The 21,708-nt window shown below is 35.5% G+C and overlaps 1 long non-coding RNA gene across 2 annotated transcripts; it reads right to left on the reverse strand.

The window, feature by feature from the left end:
- Positions 1–754: 754 nt before the first annotated feature.
- On the reverse strand, positions 755–21,400 carry LOC141501783 (uncharacterized). Of its 2 annotated transcripts, XR_012472306.1 has the most exons (6): positions 21,356–21,400; positions 19,062–19,172; positions 11,625–11,729; positions 4,590–4,695; positions 2,247–2,318; positions 755–1,974 (listed from the first exon to the last, which is right to left on the reverse strand). It is a non-coding gene; the product is annotated as an uncharacterized LOC141501783 (long non-coding RNA). The 2 variants fall into 2 exon arrangements; XR_012472307.1 differs by lacking the exon at positions 11,625–11,729.
- Between the last annotated feature and the right edge of the window lie 308 nt (positions 21,401–21,708).

Here is a 21,708-nt window from a genome sequence, read left to right on the forward strand (position 1 = left end):
TTGAAAATTGTCAAACGCTATAAATCAGGACTTCATTTATTGTGGCTGATTGTCTAAATTTTAGAAAGTGGTGGAGAACATGTCAATAATATAAATGACACTTAAAAGCATGTCATGTGTACATTTTTTGAGAGTTGATTGTTAAACATTTGCCAGTACAGCCTTCACACACCACAACCACTAAAGTTATCCCTTTTTCTGTTTTCAATTAAGATTTGTATTCTAAAAATGGCCTTCTAGAGACAAAGCTCCTAACTTTACATTGACTTTCTCATGGAATTTTAGAGCTGACAGGGATTTTTAAACATAGTGAGACTCAATGAGGTTAAAGTGATTTGTTCAAAATCACACAGAGAATAAACAGAAAACTCAAGTCTTCTATTGTAAATTTGTCCCTCTTTAGAATTCTACCACATTGCTTTAAATGATGAATGTTTGGAATCAAGGAGGAAGGAAACAATAACATCAGAGTAGAGAACTAAAAGAGATTTCAGGGGTAAATACAAGATTTCTCAAATCCTACAAGATAGACAACTTCCCATTTCAACTCTACTTATTCCAATAGGGATTACAGAGAAAAGCAACTATTCCTCTTTGTGATAAATTTCAATGATCAAGTAAAATTTAAGGTGGTTAGAAATGTGTGTTCCTAATTTATAGCCACACACATCCTCACTTGGGAAGATATCCTAATTGAAAATGACAAAAGAAAACCTAAACATTTTTAAAAGATAACAGTTTTTTAATTCCAAGGTTACAATCACCCCTTATTTTTGTATCAGAAAACTTAGCTCCAAAGTGAATCCTATAAGGCCTATGAAACTCCAGTTGATCAATTTGTGATTTCATGAATATAGGCAATCACTCTAATAGGACAGAAAGAAATTCATCAAATTCTTCTGGTGAGGTATGAGCTTTGTCATTTCTTAAATCTTGGAGGGGGTAGATATAGAAAGGAAAGGATGCCACTGTATTGAGGGCCTTCCTTTAGATTTCTTAATATTACCTTAATATTACCTTAATTGCCTAATATTACCTTAATATTACAATATGTATATGCTGATAAACTCTGTCATTATTAATCAATTATGAATAGCTCATCTTTTTCCTCCCTTTAGTCATATCTTTTTGGTGACATCTTTAAAAACAAAAATGTATCATTGGCAACCTGTTAGATTTATCTACTTCTTCATTGCCCTTTGGGTATGATTTTTTATTCTTTGGAGATTGTGATATCCATTGATTTATCAAGCTTCTGTATAGAATGTTAGAAATATACTTCCCTCTTAATAATTCCATCTAAAATCCTTTCTGTCTTTCAAAATTCAGTTCAAGGACCACCTCCTACAAGAGACCTTTCTTGACTCTGACTATTGGTAGATGGAATAATGAATAGAACACAGGGCCTGTAATCAGAAAGAATTGAATTCAGATATGTCTTTAGGCAATTAATAGTTATATGACCCTAGGCATAGGGGAAACCTCTGTTTCCCTCAGTTTTGCCATCTATTAAATGAGGATGCTAATAATAGCAACTAGTTACCAGTGTTGTGAGAATCAAATGAAAAATTAATTATAAAGTGATTAGCACACTGTCTGGAACATAGTAGGAACTATATAAACTTTAGCTATCATTATTAATGATGCCTCCTGCTCCTCTTTTGTGACTTTTGCTTCTATGTGTTTTGCATTTATATACATTATACTTTATATATTTGGTATATGAGGTGTACAAGTGTTCAGGGAAGACTAGTACTACTGGTGTGAGGACTGATGATCCCTTTTCAAGACATCTTTCCATTTTTGGTGTTCAATTAGTCACAAAATTCTCATCTGTGACTTCAAGAAGCTATAGAATATCCAGCAGGCATACTTGAGTAAGTGATTTTTGGCATACGGATTAACCTAGATTGAAGGGAATCAAGAGGTCTCAGAACTGTCAGTGAATTCGTTCAAGCATGTGAAGACTTCATCCTGGAAGAATGGGAGGACAAAAACAATTAATTTCAATGGCTATGGAATTGGCAGAAGCAGGTGCTATGGAGTGCTTAGGTTGGTCAGACATTGAAGATATCAGTGCATCCTGGACCACCACCAGTTATCTTGATTTTTGTCTTGCCACTGGACTTTGATAACTCCAGAAGAGAGAGTTAGCCTATGACTTCACTCAACTTTGCCTCACTTTAAATCCAATTTCTGAGTGAATTAAAAGACATCACTTTTACCATTTTAACATTTTTACCTACCTGAAAATCCTGTGGTGATGGTCATCTGATGAAGCAGCTGGTACAAATACACTGGAAACTGTAGTCACAACCCTGCACACAAGACATAAGGTCATCTTCTCACTAGAAGCAGCTTGGGATTTGGAAATATCCTAGGTGTCCTTCATGGATTGTACTGTTCACTTACTGGTATGAGAAAAAGGCTAGAAAAGTTGTCCTGTTTACTAAGGCAGGCAGAAATCTCACTGGGTTGAAACACACAAAAAATGTACAAAACTTCCACAAGAATGATTCCTCTCAACATCAGAACATGAAATGTGTGCAAACTCATAGGCAAAACAAAATCCAGGAGACCTGAAAGATGAATGGCTCTTGTAGTGAGAGAACTTCCTAGATATCACATCCAAATAAGCCCTGAAACAAGACTGCTAAATGAAGGACAGTTTGCTGGAGTTTTTTGTTTGTTTGTTTTTGGAGTGATTGAAATGATAGGGAGTACCTTTTTTCAATCAAAACTAATGTAGTCAACAATTCATGGAGCTATACTTCCCTAAAAAAGTGAATAATAGTCTTATGACAACGTGATTTCCACTTGTAGGAAAGTAACACACCACCTCATCAGTGCCTATGCACTCATCATGACAAACCTTGAATTCAAAGGAAAAAAATTATTAAGACTTGGAGGCAGGACAGCTAGGTGGTGCAGTGGATAAAGCACCAGCCCTGGAGTCAGAATTACCTGGGTTCATATCCTGTCTCATACACTTAATAATTACCTAGCTGTATGGCCTTGGGCAAGCCACTTAACCCCATTGCCTTGCAAAAACATTAAAAAAAAGACTTGGAGGCACAGGTCATCAATGTATCATAGGAGGACAAATTTATAATTTCAGGTGACTACTGCTAGAATAGGCTTAGACTACCTGACGTGGTAAGGAGGCTTTAGGAGGAATGGAGTTGGAAACAAGCAATACAAATGGTCTCTTAACTACTGAAGACTTGTGACTCCTGGTCTTCTCATCATCAATACCATCTTCCATTCACCTAAATGCAATAAAACTTCTTGGATGCACCTTTGCAGCAAACACAGGCATTTAATAAACTACATCATTGTAAGAAGAGATAGGACGTGAGAGTGGCAAAGGTATGTGTGGTATAGGGTGCTGGACCGATCATGGTGTATCCTCTCCAAGTTAAACATTCCCATTTGACAAAAGCAGTGGCCCCAAGGCAAGATGACGATGAGAAGATTTAATATCAATAGATTGAAGCACTCCTTTGAGTGGAATAGTTTGCTGCCAACTTGGAGAGAAAATGAGTCAACACAGTTGGAAACAGTGGAGCAGAAAAGGAATGGGAAGCTTTCAAGGATTTATTGTACAACAGTATTTACTCATCTGGGTTAGAACATCAAGAAAGGTTTGGTGGAAATGAGAAAACTCAAAAGCTGTTAAATGAAAATAGGACTCCACAAGATTTACCAGAAGGATAGATCATCTTGCTCTAAGAAGGCAACATTTAACTCTACCAAAAGAATACAAGTGAAGGTTGGAAAGGTATAGAATTCTTGGCTCAGTAAGAAGGCAGTTGAAATTCAGTTATACATTGATAATAACAATTCAAAGTACTTTTTAATGCTCTGAAGGTTATTTATGGGCCAATGACCCATAAATTCCAGTTACTCAGTGCTGATGCAGCATCACTGATAAGTGATAAGGATATCATCCTAGAAAGTGGACTGAATACTTGTATATACCATCATCAACCAATGCTAAAGCTGTTATTCATTTACTTAGGTTGAAGTCAGTTCATGTTTAGCCAAATTTCCAATTGATGAAGAGGTTTTGAGTGTCATTAGGCTCCTCTCCTGTGGCAAAGCACCTGATGCTGATTCTATCTTAGCTGAGATTTACAATATAGGGGGATCCATTGCTTGTAAAAAAGCTTATTGAAATTCTCTGTATTATATGACAAGAGAAGGTCTCCCAGGAGTTCAAGGATGCTTCCATTGTTCGTCTCTCCAGTAAAGAAAATAGATTACCCTGTGACAATCAGAGGGGAGTCTCTCTCTTAGTCATTGCTGGCAAGATACTTTCCAGAGTCCTCCTTAATATGCTGATCCTTCACCTGGAAGATGGTCATCTACCTGAGAGCCAATATGGTTTCAGAAAGGATTGAAAAATGGTGTTTACTGCCTGACAACTCCAGGAAAAATTCCAGGAGCAGAAGAAAGGTCTGAACACAATGTCCATCCATCTGACCAAGGCCTTTGTTGGTCATGAGGGCTTAGAAAAAAATGTTAAAATTTAACTTTCCAGAGAAGTTCATCAATATTGTACTTCAATTTCATGATGTCATTCTTACCTGGATTCAAGATAATGGATAATGTTCTCCTACTTTCCTAGTCACCAAGATTATGTGCTTGCTCCCTGGTTTTTTCCATGGTATTTTCAGTGATGTTCTCAGATACCTTCAACAAAGATAAAAATGGCATAATGGTCAGCTACCTATGGATGATAAATTATTTGACTTGTAAAAGCTATGAGCTAAGACTAAAGTAGATGAATGATTTTTTTGTTCACATATGATTATGCCCTTGATGCAGCCTCTGAGATGTGGCAGACTATGGATAAATTCTCTATTATTTGTCCTAATTTTAGCCTGATAATTAATACCAAGAAAAAAGCCAGCATCACCCTATCTAAACACTAAATCATCAGTTACAGCAAATAGAGAAAATTTGAATTCTATGGATAAGTTCACTTCTCTTGGAACTCTGCCTTCCAGGGATGCCCACAAACTGATGAGTTTGACACACATATTACCAGAAATAGCTCATTGTTTGGGAGGCTCTGAAGGAAAGTATGCCAGAGAAGAGGAGTTATGCTGCCTACCTAACTGAAGGTCTACAGAACCATTGTGTTGACTTCATTGTTATGTGTCTGTGAAACCTGAATACTCTATCAGCACCTTGCTAGAAAACTGAATTATTTTCCATTTGAATTGTCTTAAGAAGATTCTGGAGATTATCTGATTCTGGAGATTATCTGGTATATCTTACAATATACCAGACAATTATCCTAAACTCTTTTCTGGAGTAGAACTACCAAGCATTCAAATTCTCCTGCAGATAGCACTCTGATGGGCTGACCATATTGTTCAGATGCTAAATATACATTTGCCTAAAAGACTATTTTTGTGGAGAATTCATAGAAAGCAAGCACTCATATGGAATGCAAAAGAACAGATTTTTTTATACAGAGAATTTCTCCAGACTTCTCTGGCATCCCAGCATAGTGCCCTCAACAAGAAAGATGCTGTGTTCTATGAGTAAAGCAGAATGGCAGTGGCTCAAAAGAAACCTGAGATGTCATCTCCACTCCAAATGTTCACATAAACTATTTGTACCCTACCTTCTGAGCTCATTTAGTCTGATCAACCCTAGTTGGATACACTGTGCATTGACTCCACATAGTAATGCCTTTTTGGTCCTCTTCAAGCATGAAAGACAACAACCATTTTATATCTACTTACATGTAGATGTATTGTTTCTTCCAATAGAATGTAAGCTCTTTGAGGGGAGAAATTTGTATCACCAGTACCATCACACTACCTAGTACTTAGTAGTTGTTTCATAATTTCTTCCTGATAAGCTCACATTCCCAGAGCTAAAAAGATCTTAAAGGTCATTTAGTTACACTCATTCATTTTACATTTAGTGCAGCTAGGTAAAGTAGTAATGTGGTAGGCTTGACATCCAGAAGACTCATCTTACTGAGTTCAAATGTGGCCTCAGATACTTACTGGTATCTAGGCAAGTCACTTAAACTGGTTTGCCTTAGTTTCCTCATCTATAAAATGAGCTAGAGAAGGAAACAAAAAGACTACTTCAGTATCTTTACCAATAAAACCCTAAATGGGGTCACAAAGAGTCGGACACCAAACAGACAGTTTTCAAATGCAGAAATGAAAGCCAAATATAATCATATAGAAATGCTCCAAATCACTATTGATTAGAGAAATGCAAATTAAAACAACAATATGGTATCATCTCACAACTATTAGTTTAGCCCAGATGAGAAAAAGGGAAGACTATCAATGTTGGAGAGCAATATGAAACTATGCCCAAAGAGCAATAAAACTGTTCATACTCTTTGACCCAGCAATTCCTAGGACTACATCCAGAAGAAATTGTAAAAAATAGGGAAAGTCCTACATGTTCCAAAATATTCATAGCAGCTCTTTTTGTAGTGGCAAAGAATTGGAATTGAGGGGATGTCCATCAATTGCGGAATGACTAAACAAGTTGTGATCCATGAATACCATGGAATATTATTGTTCCATAAGAAATCATAATGGTTGGACTCTAGAGAAGCATGGAATGAGTTACGGGATCTGATGCTGAGCAAAAGGAGTAGAGTCAAGAGAACAACGTACACATCAACAACATTATGAGATGAACAACCTTGATTGATGCAACTCCCCTCAACAGTTCAGAGAGTTTGGACAACTGTATTATACCCCAACCAGGGGAAGGAAAACAAAACAAAACAAAACAAAACACACAGAAAAAACCCACACCTACCAAATCTGATGAACATTTTATTTTAAAAAAGTATCTCTTATGTATCTCTTTCCTTTAATCCTAATTCCTCATGACAAAAATTACTAATTTGCAAATATATTTAACAAAATATGTATGTAAAATGTTAGCCTGACTGTCCCTACTGAGGGGAGGTGGGTGGGAAGGAAGGGTGGAGGGAAAGTTTGTTACTTGGAAATATGCATGTACAAATGGATAAAAATTTAAAAAATTTTAGAGTCAGACACAAGTGAAAAAAAATTGAATAACAAAATCATTTTACAGATGAGGAAACTGAATCCAGAGAGGATGAATTATTTGCCCAAAATCTCTCAGGTACTAAATGGCAAAAGTGGAATTCAAAATCAGGTCCTCAAATTCCAAATCCAGTTATCTTTCTACCACAACACAACAGAACTGATTCATAATTGTTAGAAGCTTCATGTTGGGAAATAAAGAGTGCTTTGTTAACTCCATTTTGCAAATGGGAAAACTAATAAAATAATCAAAAAGCAACATCAAAAACATTTAGAATCACCAATCCTTCAATACATTCTAAAATAGCCACACTCTCTTTCATCAGGTAAGGTAAAGTTCATTTTAAAGTATTCAGTGAAGAAACAAATCCTTCCTTACTCCTGAAAAACACATGTGTCTGCATGGAGAACCCTTTCACAATTCAATAGCATTCTAGATTTAAAGACAGATACTTGTCTCAGTCAAGAATTCCCAATACATAACTAATAAAATCTAATTTCATATGCAAATCAGATTCCTGCTAAGAGCAGGTAATTAGTCTACTCTGCTTTTTTATTTTTCTTATTTTTTAAATAGAAAAACTTGGGTGATTTTAAGGTCAAGCTACAAATTCAAGACATTTATTTCATGAACCCACAAACAGCTGTATTTGCAGCAGGATTTGTACAATCTCCCCATCTAAACTGAAAGTTAGCCACATGCTGAATCTGAAAAAAGTGTCCATCAAAAGAAAAATGATTACAAAATGTAGCCAGTTTCCTGAAATTCACACAAATAAATTTTCCAGATTAGCCTTTTGTTCTGAATCATGTTGATAATCTCAATTACTCTATAGAGATTGTGAAGAATTTAGACTTTTATAGTTGTTAGCTTAACTGTCTTCTTGAATATTATATTGCCTTAAAATATCTCTATCAAGGGGGCACAGGGAATCAGAAATAGTAGCATTTTGGGGACTTAGTTTGCTGTCTTGCTTAATCTATTCAGCCACATTTGGGGAAAGGCACAATTTTAGGAAATCCAAAAAACCTGTTAGCCCCTGACCTCCAAATATCCTATTCAATAACAATAAAATTCACAATTCTTTTGGAAGAAGTAAAAAAAAAAAAGATATTTCTCTAATCCAGGAAATAAGCCAATCAAAATTCAGACATTTATTTCATTGGCTCGATAAAGTAGCTCAAATTGTAAAATCTTCTTAAATGATTTTCCTACCAAAGGAGGAGGAAATGATGAATTTGTTGCATTGAAAGAGGTAAATTGATATCCAAATAGCTGACATTAGTTCTGAAGAATCCTCCTAGATACGCAGAGATTCTTAGCTTTTTGTGTGCCATAGACCTGTTTGACAGTTTGAGAAAACCTAAGGACTCCTCAGAATAAGGTTTTTGAAATGCCTTAAATAAAAGACACAAAACTGCAAAGGAAACCAAATAAATCAAAATGTTATCAAGATATTTTTTAAAATACACATTCACAGACCCAAAGGAACAATATTGTATAAAGTAGATTAATAATTAAATGTAATTACAGAAGATAGAGCCATTGTGAAAAATGTTGCTTCAAAATAGGCTAGACTCTGTAAAAAGAGAGCTGGTCCCACCCTAAAAGAATTAAATTATTTTTAAAATCTGTTCCTTTCATACTTTTTAAAAGACCTATAATATCAACTTGTACATCTGGATCTCAAGGGAAACAGGCCTTGACATAAGAGGGATAAAGACAAATCCAAACTGTCCAGAGACATGTCTCAGTTTCTTTTTTCTATAATAAACTAGGTCTAGGAAGTAAAATATCATTTTGCATAGGAAAAACAATCCAGATAAATAAGATACCTTTACAGGCATAGACCAAGTATAAAATTCAAATGGAAGAACTTAGAAGGTTATTTCCCTAATTTTATATTGAATTATATTGAATAAACTGAAGCTCAAAAAGGTCAAATGATTTCCCCAAGATCATATAGTTAGTGACAAAATCAAGATTTGTCTGGCCCTGTAACTGCAGATCTAACCCAATCTCAATTGTTCAGCCTTGTCATTTTAAGTTTTGCCCATCCCTAATCTTTTTATAATGAAAGTGAAAAGGTGTAAAGTGAAAGTATAAAGAAAAATAGAAAACCTTTCAAAGATATAAAATTTCTATTGCCTATAAGAAAAATAAGGTATTTTGTTTTTTTAATATGGACAAGAAGTACCTGGGCAATGAGGAAACTGGTGTTTTTTCTTGGACTGAGAATGTCAGTGCCATTCACTGAAGGAAGTAAAGGAGATAAGTAGTATCCAAATTGTTTATTTTGAAAAAATTAATGTTCAAAGAAGGCCTGAGTTACCTGGATAGCCAGACTAGGAATAATAAAATAGACCCCAGTTCTATTTTGCTGATTTTTGGACCTGGGGACTTAATTAAGAGGATTGTGCAAGGGTGTTTGTACTGTGCTACTAGAGGTGAAATTCTTGGGACTAGTGAAAGATGGACCAGAGCAAACGTATTTTCCCAAAATGTTTTCTTTACTCAACAAAAGTAGAAGGCTCAAAAATGATCAGACATCATCATAGTTCCAACTATAAAGCTATGCTGAATAGCAGTCTGGTGACATTATTCCTATGATTTGCTCAGCAGCTTTAGGGAATCAAAGTCTATGGGTTCCAGGGGAGTATGGTTGCAGAGCTAAATAGACTAGACCATCAAGTGTCAAGTTAACTTTGCCTTACTATGATAAGTTTATCCTCACAAAATTAGACCATCAAGAGACAGGTTAGCTTTACCATACTGTTGAAAGTTTGTCATCATAAAATTACCATACTGATGATTAGACCATCAAGAGATAGATTAGCTTTGCCTTACTCTGGAAAATTTGTTGACTGTCAATAGATTCCATGCAACTGAAAGAGCCTAGATGATATGGAAAACACAGAGTCTAAAAGTTCAATGTCTCTCACTGATCACCAACCATCCTGATCTTATTATGTCAGGCCACTGGTTTCACATAGTATGATGTCTTTGCATGACACCCACCCACTTTGTGTGTCATGACATCAACTTTTCTGATGTCATGCTCTTCTTCGAGATCAAAGGACAGCTACTAAGAGATATATGTGGAGGGAAAGGGGAAGATCATTGGACTTCTCTCAACTGCTTGTGTAACCAAGCAACAGAGGAAAGCATCATGGATGGATATCTTGTGAGTCAAATATGCAAGTCAGAAGGATGGTGGTTCAATTCCCAAGCTTCCCATGCAGTCCTACATCTGACCAAAGCCCCAAAACAAAGACTTTTTCTCGTCTCCAAGATCAGCTTAACTGTTGATCAAATCCATGGGAAAAAAACAAAGGAATCCTAAACCAAAGCTTATATCAGGTCTTCCAGAAAGGATTCACATTGCTTCAAGTCAGGACCCTGAATAACTGGTAAATCATAAACCAGTTTAGCATGGTTCTGTGTTCCTGTATCATGAAAATCAGTGAAGGATCTGGATATGCTTGTCCTGATAAAGAGAAGACTGAGGGACTAGAGGATAGACATTGGAAACATGGCTGCCTTCATATTATTTGAACAGGCTGTTATCATAGAAGGATTAGACTTGCTCTGCCTGGCCCCTGAGGGCAGACCTAGGAAAATATAAGTTTGATATCAGGAAAAACTTACTGATATGAGCTGACCTAGAAGTGGTGGTTCCCTGTTTTGTAGATATTCAAGCAAAGGTTAGATGTCTGATCTTCTGTTTGATATGCTTCCTACACAAGGACATGCTCAGGTTCTCTCAAGAACTTTGGAATTGTGACATTGGTACAGAATCACCCAGCATGGGATAAGTGAAACCATCATCAGAGAAGATGCTGTGTTCTATGAGCAAGGCAAAACTGAAGTAACTCATAAGCAATGTGAATTGTACAAATGTAGAGACTCCACCTCAAATGTTCACAAGGCCTGTCTGTGCCTGAACTGTAGTAGAGAGTTGCAAGTTTATATTGGTCTGATTAGCCACAATTGGATAAACCTAAACTTAACTCTAATATAGTGATGTCATTATGCTCCTCTTTAAGAACGAAGGATGATAACCAACCAACCACCAGCTGGAATAGAGCACCACCAAAGTCCCTTCCACCTTTAAAATTCTTGAACAAAGGTAAAGAACAATTTTATAATCTTGAGGTTTTCTCTAAGAATATAAGTATTAGAGAAGACATTAACTTGCATTGGTAGAGGTTCTCTGTATCAGTGAAATCACAGATCTAACCCTCATTGATATCTCTAGAATTACAGAATTAAACCTTTTATAGTGCTATAAATAGTACTATTAATTTAAGCACACCTATAGAAATGGCTCAGTGTACTAATAGAAAGGCACCAGAGTTGTCCTAACCCCCCCCCACCCAACTAGCTCTTTAATCACAGAGGCATAACATAAAACAGTGGCATCAAACTCAAATAGAAATGAAGACTACTAATCCAAGCATAAGAATTTCTGCAGGTTGCAGATTGACTTAGTTTTAAAATGTGATATTAACTATGTTTTATTGTATTTTCATTTAATTTGTTAAATATTTCCCAATTACATTTTAATCTGGTTCTGTGCACTTGAGAATTGTGGGCCACCAGTGGTACATTTGACATCTCTGATGTAGATTGTACATTGTTATCCTGTCAACCACACAAGATTTCTGGAAAGATAAAATGAGTTAAAAGTAAACAATTTATAGTTGTATTAAGGAAATGAGAACTATTATCACTGTATAGTTAGAATTTTTAGAACTAATACAAAACACTGTGAATTAAAAACATAAATCTATAGTCAACTACCCTTATTTGACAAATCTTTAAACCAAAAGCCAAATATTTTATAACTAACAGCATTGATTCCTCTGAATTCTCTTTGCAGTCACCCACATTTTTATCCACTTACTTTAAATTTCTGGGAGCCTCAGTTGTTATCCACAAAATGAGGTCTGTTTCAGATTTCTGCTCAAAAGGAAATCATGAAATTCACTAGCCAAATATTCTTATTTGGGTGTTGGGTTTTTTTTATGAGCAATGGTGCTAAGTGACTTACCCAAGTCACCTACAGCCAGTAAGTATCAAATGTCTGAGGTTACTTTTGAATCCAGGTCCTCCTGACTCCAGGGCTGGTACTCTTTTCACTGACCCTAACCAGCCCCTAGGGAAATGATCTTAAAGCTTTTGGCCTTGTAGAAATGGCCTTGGGAAAGCACAGACTGGATGCTTCATTACAAATTTGCTTCCCTTGCTACCCCATCTCCCTCCCGATTTAATTTTTTTCCTTCATTTGTTTGGGTCAAGTGAATTGCCTAAGATTTCACAGTTCCCAGATTGGGAACAAATGGTAAAATACAACTCCTTCTGGAAGGACAGCAGTGGTTACACTGTGTCAAAAGGAGCAGAGAGACTAATTTTTATTCTCTCACCTTCTTATATTAGAATTATTCATCTGTTCATAAAAGCCACCTTGCAACCATAGCTACCAACCAACGTCATTTTTTTTAATCTGACTGCCTCACATTGAAATAATCCTGGGAGAAGGGGTGAGGAGGGGAAGGAGAATAGCTTGGAACATGAAGAAAGCCAGGGCACTGAAGATGAGGAAAGCTCCAAAGAACATTTTATTGTAAGGTTTATAATAGAAAGTTCAAGGGGGAAGGGCTATTGTTTAGCCTCAGGGTGTACTTGCTAATAAAACTTCTGGCAAACCAGCTGCTTCTGAGTGCTGAAGGCCTATGATGTCAGAATTCATTATTCACTCTAGGGCTATTTACTGCCTAGTAAACTTGTAGATGAGGAAATTGTTGCTGGAAAAAAATTTTTTAGAAAAAGTTTAAATGCAATGATTTGTCTATTGACAAATCCATAGTGGGTACCTTTAATGTTTTTTTTCCTACAGAGGGAAAAGTTTTCTATTAGTCATGGTTTCTCTTTGTGAGTTGTATATCTTTATGCTACATCTAACTGGGATTAGAGAGAAGTGCTAGAGATGTGTGTGTCTCTGGGGAAAGGGAGTGCATGTCATACATCTTATAGCATTTCCTTAGAATAAAGGGAATCAATCATTCCTATATTATTAATAATACAAGACAAAGAACATTAATTAAGAAAAATGAGAGTTGTATGGATGGATGGATGGATGGACAGATGGATGGATGGATGGATGGATGGATGGATGGATGGATGGATGTGTGGATGGATGGATGGATGGACAGAAAGACGGATGGTTACAAGTCTTCAAAACTGAAGCAAGTTTCCAGGGGGGGGAATAGTGTCTCTTCCCAGTTCACTATTATTTTCATGAGTATATGTGATTTTTCTTAACAAAATTCCATATTGCCTTTCATGATTTCTTTTAAATAAATAATAGCCAGAACTGACATTTGTATAATGATTTAACGCTTGCAAAGCACTTAAAAGAGAGATTTGCTGACAGAACAGGTTTACCCATGGGTGGAGCAGAAGACTGGACTCATATGTGATTTCATATACATTCATACACATTGGAAGTCTTTCCCCATTCCTCAAATTTTCATTTGCTTAAGAAAATCTTAGAGTCTACTACAATTAAATGAATTATACATCTACAGACTTTGAACTTACTTCAAAGTAATTTCTCTTGAGAGAAATAATGTGATTAATAATTTACATTATAGCATAAACCATTTATTTTTGCCTTATTCTCTCCTGAGAGCAACTTTGGATGGAAAGATGAAAACATTGAACATTTTGAGGAAAGAAGAAGGGGATGAGGAAGGGGTGTTACAAACTTCAACTTCTTTGCAATTTTGCCTATGGTCAGTGTTTGTGTTCTCAATTCAATTTAATTCAACATTGAACCAGAAGCACAATGTACTGTTCCAGAAGGTAGAGATAGGGAGATGACAAATGGCAGTCCCGGCTTAAGCGATTTATAATGGTTTATAATCTAGCAAAGGGAATAAAGGATGTACTCAAAGATAAATGTGAATGTAATGAGTAACAAAGAATGAGATATTGAGGAAGAAATAAGTAAAAATTATTGTTTTTAAGAGGCATTAATTTAAATACCAAAGCATCAGACAACATCCCTCATGCTATCCTTGTGGAAAAGATGACAAGATATGAGTAAGATATGAATCTGAACTACTTGATTGATCCATGTCCTTCATTACTGAAGAAGACCAAAATGAATCACTTTATTAAAGTCAAGTTACAGTGATTCTGACTGTGTCTGATCAAACTAATAAGGGCTTGAAATACTCCAACACAGGTCAGACACAAATAGGCCATTTGAAAACCTAGGATGATTAAACTCGTATATCACATAATTCCTTTGAGCTGCTTTAATTCTGCCATTTTTATAGAACACAGTGAGCACTCTGAAGAGGGCATGCCATGCTGGGCAGTCCTGTGCCTGTCTCCTAAATTGCACAATCAATTCTGAAGATCTTTTTTTTTAGGTTTTTGCAAGGCAAATGGGGTTAAGTGACTTGCCCAAGGCCACACAGCTAGGTAATTATTAAGTGTCTGAGACTGGATTTGAACCCAGGTACTCCTGACTCCTAGGCCAGTGCTTTATCCACCACGCCACCTAGCAGCTCCCCATCAATTCTGAAGATATTAAGAGAGTGTCCTTGTATTGTTTTTTCTAACAACCCTCCACCCACACCTTGTGAACACCTGCCCTTTTTGAGTTCTCCATAAAATAGTGCTTTGGGGGAGCACATGTTTGGCATTCAAGCAACATGGCCAGTCCCTCATAGTTGTACTCTCTGTAGTAACATAGAAATGGCAAAATGGTGTCAGTGATCTCCCTAATGAACATTGATGCAAAAATCTTAAATAAACTTTCTCAGTGAGATTACAGCAAGTTATTACTAGGATAATATACCATGATCAGGTAGGATTTATACCAGGTAGTCAGGGAAGTTCAATATTAGGAAAACACTCAATATAATAAAATATATCAATAGCAAAACAAACAGAAATTATATGATTATCTCAATAGATGTTGAAAAATTCTTTGATAAAATACATCATTCCTATTAAAAACTCCAGAAAATTTAGAAATAAATGGAGTTTTCCTTAAAAATAATAATATCTATCTAAAACCACGAACAACTATTATATGCAATGGGGATAGACAGAGCATTTCCAATAAGATCAAGGGTGAAACAAGAATGCCCATTATCACCATTACTATGCAATATAGTATTAGAAATGTTAGTTTTAGCAATAAGAGAAGAAAAAGAAATTGAAGGAATCAGAAGTGTCAATGAGGAAGCAAAACTTTCACTCTTTGCAGATGATGATACACTTAGAGAACCCAAGAAAAAATCATCTAAGAAACTCCTAAAAAACAATTAACAAATTAAGCAAAGTAGCAGGATATAAAATAAACCCACATATATCATAAACATTTCTATATATGAACAACAAAGCCCAAGAACAAGAGCTAGAAAGAGAAATTCCATTTAAAATAAGAGTAGATAACTATAGACATTAAATACTGGGGAATCTACCTCCCAAGACAAACCCAGAAACTGTATGAACACAATTATAAAGCACTTATCACCCAAATAAAATCAGATCTAAATAACTGGAAAAATATTAATTGCTCATGGTTAGGTCTAGCCAATATAATAACAATGACAGTTCTACTCAAATTAAATTACTTATTCGGTGCCATGCCAATCAAACTACCAAATAATTAATTTACTGAGTTAGAAAAAATAGTAACAAAATTCATCTGGAGCAACAAAAGGTCAAGAATAGCAAGGGAACTGATTTAAAAAATGTAAAGGAAGGTGGTCTAGCTCTACCAGATCTAAAACTATACTATAAAGTAGCAGTCATCAAAACTGCCTGGTACTGGTTAAGAAATAGAGTAATGGATTAGTAGATTAGGATAGGTTCAGAAGAAACAGTAGTAAATGAATACAGTAATCTACTGTTTGACAAACCCAAAGACATTAACTTCTGTGATAAGAACTTACTATTGGACAAAAATTTTTGGGAAAACTGGAAAATAGTATGGCAAAAACTAGGCATAGACCCACATCTCACATCCTATGCCAAAATGAGGTCAAAATGAGTACAGGATTTAGACAATAAAGGGTGACACCACAGATAAATTAAGAGGCCAAGAAATACTCTATCAAATCTATGGAAAGGGGACAAATTTATGACCAAACAAGAAAACAGAGTATTCTATAAACTGAAAAATGAATTATTTTGATAATATTAAATTAAAAAGGGTTTTCACTAATAAAACCAATACTGCCAATCAGAAGGAAAGCAAAAAACTGGTAAACAATCTTCACAACTAGGAGTTCTGATAAAGGTCTCATTTCTAAAATATATAGAAAAGTGCATCAACTTTATAAGATTATAAGTCATTCTCCAACTGATAAAGGGTCAAAAGATAGGAAAAGACATTTTTCAAATGAAGAAATTAAAGCTCTATATAATCATATGAAAAAATATTTCAGGGACAGCTAGGTGGCGTAGTGGATAAAGCACTGGCCTTGGAGTCAGGAGTACCTGGGTTCAAATTCGGTCTCAGACACTTAATAATTACCTAGCTGTGTGGCCTTGGGCAAGCCACTTAACCCCATTTGCCTTACAAAAACCTAAAAAAAAATGTTCCAAATCATTATTGATTAGAGAAATGCAAATTAAAAACACTATAAGAAATCACCTCATACCTATCAGGTTGACTAAGATGACAAAAAGGGGAAATGATCAATGTTGGAGAAGTTGTGGAACTATTGGGACATTCATGTAATTGCTGGTGGAGTTGTGAATGGATCCAAGAGCAATATGGAACTATGCCCAAAGAGCAATAAAACTGTTCATACCCTTTGACTCAGTGATTCCAATTCTAAGTCTATATCCAGAAGAAACCATAAAAAAAGGGAAAAGTTCCACATGGTCCAAAATATTCATGGCAATTATTTTTGTAGTGGAAAAGAATTAGAAATTGTGGGGATGCCCATTAACTGGGGAATGGTTAAACAAGTTATGTTATATGAATATTATGGAATACTATTGTTCTATAAGAAACCAAAAATGATCTGACTCTACAGATACATGGAATGAAATACAGGATCTGATGCTGAGAGAAGGGAGCAGAACTAATAAGAGAACAATGTACACATTAACAACAACACTGTAAGATGATCAGCCCTGATGGAGGCAGCTGCTTTCAGTAGTTCAGACAGGATATGGACAATGTTATCCTCATCCAGAGGAAGAAAAACAAAACAAAAGTAAAAAAAATCCTTCAGAACCTGATGAACACTATATTCACTTTTTAAAAGATAGCTCTTATGAATTTCTTTTTCTTAATCCTAATTCCTCACACCAAAAAATGACTAATCTGCAAACATGAGTATGTAAAATGTAAATTGTAAACAATTGAGTATGTACAATATTAACCCGTTTTCCACTGAGGGGAGGAGGGTGGGAAGGGAGAGCAGAAGGAAATTTTGTAACTTGAAAATATACATATGTATATGGATTAAATATTGGAAACTTTTATAACAAGCATTTGGAAAAATAAAAATATTAATTTAAAATGTTATGAATGATGTCTTTTGATTCATGTGTAAATTAGACTTAAGTGAGGTAGAGTTGCATGAAGTCATAAAAGAAGTTTTTCTTCCAATATTGAGACAGAGTCAGGATAAATGATGATGGCCTTGGTGTCTTTGATACCTGCTCAAGCTCTAAGTGCTCCATAACACCATCTTTAGCTACTTTCATAGTCATTGGAACAAATTGTCCTCATTCACCTAGTTCACTTAGGGGAAGTCTTCACATGCATGGTGTAGATGCTCCCCTAACTTACCTGGATTAGTCCATCTACTGAGATAGCTTACTTTAGCATGGCTGCTATGTATGTTATTGCTTTTTGGAGCCACGGGTGAGGGTTAGGTACCTCAAGTTGACATCAAAGACAGAAAGCCACCCTGAAAAGGGCAGGGCAATCCTCACACCAGAGGTATTGATCTTCCTTGAATATACCCTACACCTCTTTCAGAGCTAGTGAACTGGTCAGACCCAAAAATTAGTAATTGATTTCTCTATGTCACCTTGTAAGGAGATTCCAGTAGAATATCCCAAAAGTCTGTCTTTAGTCTTCCTTTACTACTATTAATAATAGCCATAAAACTGCAGAGAACCCCCTGAAATTTTATCAGTGACTTAATTTCTTATCAGATTTTCAAATGAAGTAAAACTGGTTCAATATTTCAAACTATCTCAACAGACTAGAATATGATAACATTTAATAAGCAAACTTTTTTAAGCTTAGAATTTAAGCTTGAGTTCAAAGAATATTTATAAGGTGGAGGAAGACTTGGAAAAGTAGTGATTGTTCTGAAAAAGAGCTAGAGATTTTTATTGGACTATAAGCTTAATAGGAATTACTAATGTGGTAAGGCAGCAAAAAAAAAAGATACATGTGATCTTAGGATGCATTAAAAGACATAAAATACAGAATGAAGGATATGAGATCCTTGTAGTCTACCATGGCAAACCACATGTGATATATAGTATATAGTACTAGGTGACACTTTTGAGAAGGACATTGATTACTTGGAAAATATCCAGAGGAGGCTGACCTCCAGAGAAGAGCTTCAAGTGGTAGGTTTGTGTTCTATATAGAAAAAACTATTCCTAATACTTCAAGGTAAAAGTGGAATAGGCTGCTTCAGTTACTGCTTACTCCCAGGAAGTCTCTAAGAAAAAACTGGGTAATAACTTATGAGGGATACATAAGGGATTTCTATTCAGGCACAATGTGACCTTTGAGGTTAGTTCCAAATATGACAGTCTGTGAGTTGGTAATTCTGAGATATAGCTAGCCTCTGTGCACAATTTTTTTAAGGTTTTTGCAAGGCAAACAGGGTTAAGTGGCTTGCCCAAGGCCACACAGCTAACAATTTTTCAATCTAGTTTATACCCAAGGACTTTTTCCAAGCAGGGGGATGAAGTCAGGATACAGTTACCTCCAGGGCAGAAGAAGAAAATAAGGAAAAGTCATATTCTCTTCTTTGAATGCTTCATCAGTTTCGTCAGTCACCATCTTCTAACAGTCAGCAGATTAAAGTATATATGAGCTGAAATGAGAATAAAAAGTTAATCGGGAAAGGGAATTAACCTCTTTTCCTCCAACAATCTGGACCAAGGACTCACTTAATGCCTACGGATTCAGAAAAGCAACCCCTTTAGTAAAAACATCCAATAAATATCAGGTAAAAGTCCATCCCACAAGATGGCAAAAGTTCCTTCCACCTAACCCCCCCAAAAAAAAGTAAAAGCAGTTGACAAGTTTCCTGGGATTTGGGATACTCTTCTACTAAACTGCTATATTCTTCTTGCTCAAAGAGTCCATCATTGAATTCCAGTCCATCAACCTGGGGATAGTGTTAACTCATCTGCCCCTAATCTTGGCTCACCTTTGCTCCTACCAGCAGTTGATTTAGTGAGATTGTGGGGTTTCATTTTAGTCTCCCCAGTTCTAATAGTGTTCTGGTCCACAATCAAAGTCTTGAAACCAATGAGAAGATAGCAGCTAGAAACTCCAGTCAGATAATTCGAGTTTTATGGTTAACTTTAAAAAAAATCTAACTGAGTAGGCTCCATCAATCCACCAAAACAGAACCATAGAGCAGAGAAGTACTTAATCTGTTCCACCCCCACCCCCTTTCAGGCAGGTCCACAGAGTCAGGTAAAAACTATTAAAGAAAATAAATTTCATAAACTTTCATGATTATTTATTTTAACATTTAACAATTTTATAACTTGAGAATCTTCTTTTGAATCAATCCTATATTCTTACTACTATTTAAGTCTATTTTCTCTTGATATTTTTATATATTTAGAGGATTCCAATTTCAACCATCCTGCATCTTTTTTTTAATTGGACATCATTACTCTACTCATTCTTCAGTTTCCTTCAGCACTCATCAGCTAAGTGACTCAAAACTAACAAGACTCAAGTTTAAAACATCATTGCAGATAATGGTGATTACAATCCTCACAGTCAAAATTTAGAGTTTTAGAATACCCTGCTTTATGAATCATAGTATTAAATCACTAAAGTACTGATTCAGAGGCGGCTAGGTGGTGCAGTGGATAGAGCACTGGCCTTGGAGTCAGGAGTACCTGAATTCAAATCCAGTCTCAGACACTTAATAATTACCTAGCTGTGTGGCCTTGGGCAAGCCACTTAACCCCATTGCCTTGAAAAATCTAAAAAAAATAATAATAAAATAAAGTACTGATTCATTCTAAGCATCTACTCCTCATTCCCTCATTTGCAAAATGAGTTTGAACTACTCAATGATCTTTAAAGTTCCTTCTAACTCTTGAAGTCTATTTTCCTACTACTGTCCACTAAAACCAATAGATTCCTATCTATCTTATCCTGTTTGGAGTCAAATTTGATGGAATTCAAAGGTTTTTATCTTTTGTCCTTCCTAAGAGAACTAAAATTCACTTCTTAGATTTGGATCAGTTTCTTCAGGTTGTGAAGACACTTTTTTAAAGTTCTAATCTTAACCTACCAAGTGACAGCAAATTGATCATCACTTCTGTGTCAATCCACCTTTCAATTTCATCTTCACATGTATTGTTCTCTAGAAGAAAGTCCAGCTTTGATAGCTATTGGCAAAATTTATCATATACGTAAAAGGAACAACCTATACATAACAGAGACCTGTGATTTCATGTTTAATTGACTTTATCTGTTCTATTATCCATATGTAATCTTAATTTTATTTGCCATTAGCTAAGCTTAGAATAAAAAAATAAAATTCTAAAAAATTATTTTTCTCTATTTGGTAACCCAGATTATTGACGAAAATGATAGTGTTAAACTATACTGGGCCCAATACCAATACCTGTCAATGTCTTGCAGGTTTTTCCCAACTGCAAAAATGTAAAGTCTTGAAGTTTCAAACTAGTGTAAAGAGGTGAGGATTTTTGAAATTATTTCTATCCCCTGGAAGAAAAGTGATTCATAAGTAAATGAAAAGTAATATCATTGTGAAAATGATGTAAGATGAAAAGTATCCATGTCATTGAACCATTCTCATTGTTAGTTTTCCTCCCCTTTTTCCTAGGGGAAGATTTCGCTTTTAGACCCAAACTATTTCAAAAATTTCAAGTTTTGAAAATAACTTTTGTAATGAAGATATATTGTCTGTACTACACTGAATGAATAAATCCATTTTACACAAATGTCATAAAATGCACTGGAGTTTTGAATCCTTTCACTGATATTTAATAATTATGGTACCTTGAACAGGTTACCTCACCAGTCTGGGTGTCAGTCTTCTTCTCTGTTAAAAAAAAAAAAAAGATTGTACTAGATTATTGTAAGGTCTCTTACAGCTCTAGTGTTCCATGATTCTATAACTTATTAAGTAAACATGCATAATGGCAGCAAAGAGTAGACAGTTTAGTAGGGCAAATAAGAGTAGGACATAACTGAAGAGAACAGAAGGGAGAATTTACTAAATCTCAGATGTGAGGAGGAACCAATGGTATGGAAGTCCTCTTATGGGGGCGGGGCGCCAGAGGAGAGAGGAAGGGAATGCAAAAATGATTCCATGAAGGAGATAACATTTGAACTGGGCCTTGTAGACTAAT

This window comes from Macrotis lagotis, chromosome X (assembly GCF_037893015.1).
Source record: "Macrotis lagotis isolate mMagLag1 chromosome X, bilby.v1.9.chrom.fasta, whole genome shotgun sequence".
In the NCBI taxonomy this organism is placed as follows: Eukaryota; Metazoa; Chordata; class Mammalia; order Peramelemorphia; family Peramelidae; genus Macrotis; species Macrotis lagotis.